This window comes from Macrobrachium nipponense, chromosome 44 (assembly GCF_015104395.2).
Source record: "Macrobrachium nipponense isolate FS-2020 chromosome 44, ASM1510439v2, whole genome shotgun sequence".
NCBI classification, from domain to species: Eukaryota; Metazoa; Arthropoda; class Malacostraca; order Decapoda; family Palaemonidae; genus Macrobrachium; species Macrobrachium nipponense.
Window position 1 is genome coordinate 35,470,762 of NC_087221.1, and position 3,023 is coordinate 35,473,784.

The 3,023-nt window shown below is 38.1% G+C and overlaps 1 protein-coding gene across 7 annotated transcripts in view; it reads right to left on the reverse strand.

Annotated features, from left to right (window-relative positions):
• LOC135204179 (uncharacterized) overlaps nt 1–632 on the reverse strand; it is a 56,447-nt gene extending 55,815 nt beyond the window's left edge. For all 7 annotated transcript variants that reach the window (XM_064234243.1, XM_064234242.1, XM_064234240.1 and 4 more), the window contains exon 1: nt 455–632. The gene's annotated coding sequence lies outside the window, so the exon portion shown is untranslated. The remainder of the gene's footprint in view (nt 1–454) is intronic.
• Nucleotides 633–3,023: the final 2,391 nt, after the last annotated feature.

The window sequence follows — 3,023 nt, forward strand, 5'->3', positions numbered from 1 at the left end:
ACAATAGGCCACAAAGTTAGGTTAGTTTATTGAGGGTACAGGCTAAGTTCTATGTAATTAAGTTTTCCATGAATTTATATACATATAGCCTAACTATATTTATCAAAAATAGTCATAATTCCTCATTCAAAAGAATTAGTCTAGGGTAGGCCTTCTTAAATTACTGTATAGCCTAGTCTAAGATCATGCTCAGCACTTATAACTGCTTTTTTTAATGTTTTCAACCCTGTCAAACGCTAAGTTACGACTCAAACTAACACAGCAAAATTTCATGACAATTAATGAACGTGAAGTATCTTTCACGACAATGAAAATCTTTCTCGTTAAGGCACTGCAACATGTCTGACTGGGCAGGCAACTCTGCACTTGAATTCTCGTCTGCTACTGTTCTTCCACGATAGTGATCTGTTCTATCTAATGAACTAATGGTAATATTACAACTTTAAAAGCTTACCTCGCAAGGGATAGATAATCATTTGCATCATTAATTTGGTAAAATAGCCAAAATGAAGAATGGACCGGTTGACGTCCTAACACTCGAGAGCATTCGTGATTCTTACATGTGTTGCTAGTGTTACCAAAACGCAGACGAAAGATTCAGGGCAGCGCTCCCATACTCGAGTGAGAGAAAAACAAAAACAAGGGACTGGCTACACTGCCACATCGGTCACAACAGAAACGAAAACATTTCACAGTTCCAATCACTTACAATAGCAGTGTAAAGATATTAGAGGAGGAGGATGAATCAATTCCTAAATAAATCACTAATAATTAAAGAAATATGTTTTTCCCATTACAGGAGGTTACTGACTTACGTAAAATAGGGGCAAAGAAAAATTATTTATCTGATTAACGCTATTCACCTCGAATGCTACTGCTACTACTACGACGACAACTACCAGTGATAACAACAATAGGTTGCAATTAATTTCTTTAAAAAAATGAAAAAAAGTTCTAACTGTAAACTAAACACATGATAGTAAAAAAATTGGAAGACTCTTTCATGATAAAAATGACTATACCTGTGTTTGTTTCTGCGTCATAATTGACATGTAAAAAGGCTTTCAAAATAAATTCCATAAGAAGTTTGAATTATTTACGATATGACCGTTTCCATTTGAAAGATTAAGCTGACGTTACTATATAAAAATCAACAGCGGGTTGATTCGGATAATTCAACTAATTGGCAAAAGTTACATGTGGGACAAACACATTAGAAAATGAAAGGGTCACTTAACTGATATACAAGACATTCGCCGAGTATAAATTTCCAAAGGGCGCTTTACTATCTCAATTCTTTCAAATACTGAAGTATTCGATCAATAAAAGGTAACTAAACTAGACATTAAGAAACCCCTAACAATGCTTGGTTCTCACCTTTATCCATGCAAGCTACGAGACGAGACGAGTCGAGTGCCCTCCAAGTTTAAAGTCTCATGACGAAGGAAATTTCTTACATTTGTTTATTAGTATATATATATATATATATATATATATATATATATATATGTGTGTGTGTGTGTGTGTGTGTGTGTGTGTGTGTGTGTGTGTGTGTGTGTGTGTGTGTGGGTGTGTGTGTGTGTGTGTGTGTGTGTATTTATTGAAGTAAGGAGGACTTTTCTCTTAAACTATTAAAATAAATAGTTAAATACATTTGTATGCTTGGTACCATCTACGTATGTCCTGCTTGCTTATTACGAGCTAAGTAATTAGATAACAAGCCTTCTAATCACGCCATTTTCTCTTTACTTGGGAGGTTTATGGATATACTTACCCACTTCAGTCTTGCCCAGCAAACCATACCGTCAATAGCTTCACTGGCAGTATTTGGACACGAAGATTTTAGCAGCTAGATTTGTACTACAAGATTATTATCTCTACTGAATTTGTGCTGTGCTGCTATTTTATCGAACCATGGTTGAGTTACGTGATTTAAGTGTTTCCACATTTACGAAGTTATTCGACATGAACTAACTTCCTTTCCTTTTAATTTGGACTCTGGGCTTCCTTGGCATGAGACTTTAAACTTCGATGACATTCGACTCGTCTCGTCTCGTAGCTTGCATGGATAAAGGTGAGAACAAAGCATTGGGTATTTCTACAGAAGCAATCCGCGGTGGCTTAGACTATGGCAATTGACTGATTCCTATGTTATTTGAGTTACTGTACAAGATTTAAAAGTAATATCCATTCGGGCGGCTGTAACTAAGCAGTAATTGACCTTTGAAAGTTACATAATAGCCGCACCAAACTCAAAGGTATATTGAAGTTTAGTTCCAACCAAACGAAAAAAATATTCCTTACAACCCTTGTAAAGCAAATAAAATAACATAGAAAATGTCAATTGCCATAGTCTAAGTCACAGAAGAACGGTCCTATAGGAAGGTACCAAGTATTCGTTACGGTGAAGGCAATGTAAACACAGCCGCCATGTTTAAATTCCCCAACCACCACGGCCCAGTATGTTCACTAAGGGGGGGGTAAACGCACTGGGGGTGGGGGGGTTAGGTGGAAGGTACGAGTTGTCTTAGCAGCACCCACTGAATAGTAACATACCTTGACGCAACTTTCGGCGAAAGCCTAACACTCACTTCCTAAAACATAATAATTAAGAATAATGTTTGGACCTTACCTTAAAGGAAAAGGGGTGGAGGGTACAAAGCAGCAGCTGCTTTTAAGAATGCGTGGAGGCGGGTCTTCGGGTTCCTCAAAATGCAGCTTGAAATAAGCAACAGCCAAGTACCCGGCGAAGTTATACATTCTCCTCCCGTATCTTGGAGTCGACTGAATGGGGGCAGAAGACCTGCTTTCTCAGGAGGCCATGGTCCTGGCAAAAACCGATTAGTCGATCATAATTACCTGAGTAAAAGGCAGAAAAATGTTTGTAACTCATGTAACAATTGTTACATGAAGTTGGCAAAGAGTTCCTGGTGAGGGGCTGGGGCGAGCTTGAAGTAGATGCAGCAGTGGATGTCATGGCGGCAGAATCAACAGTGTTGGAGTTCTACAGTTAGGAGGTGGCA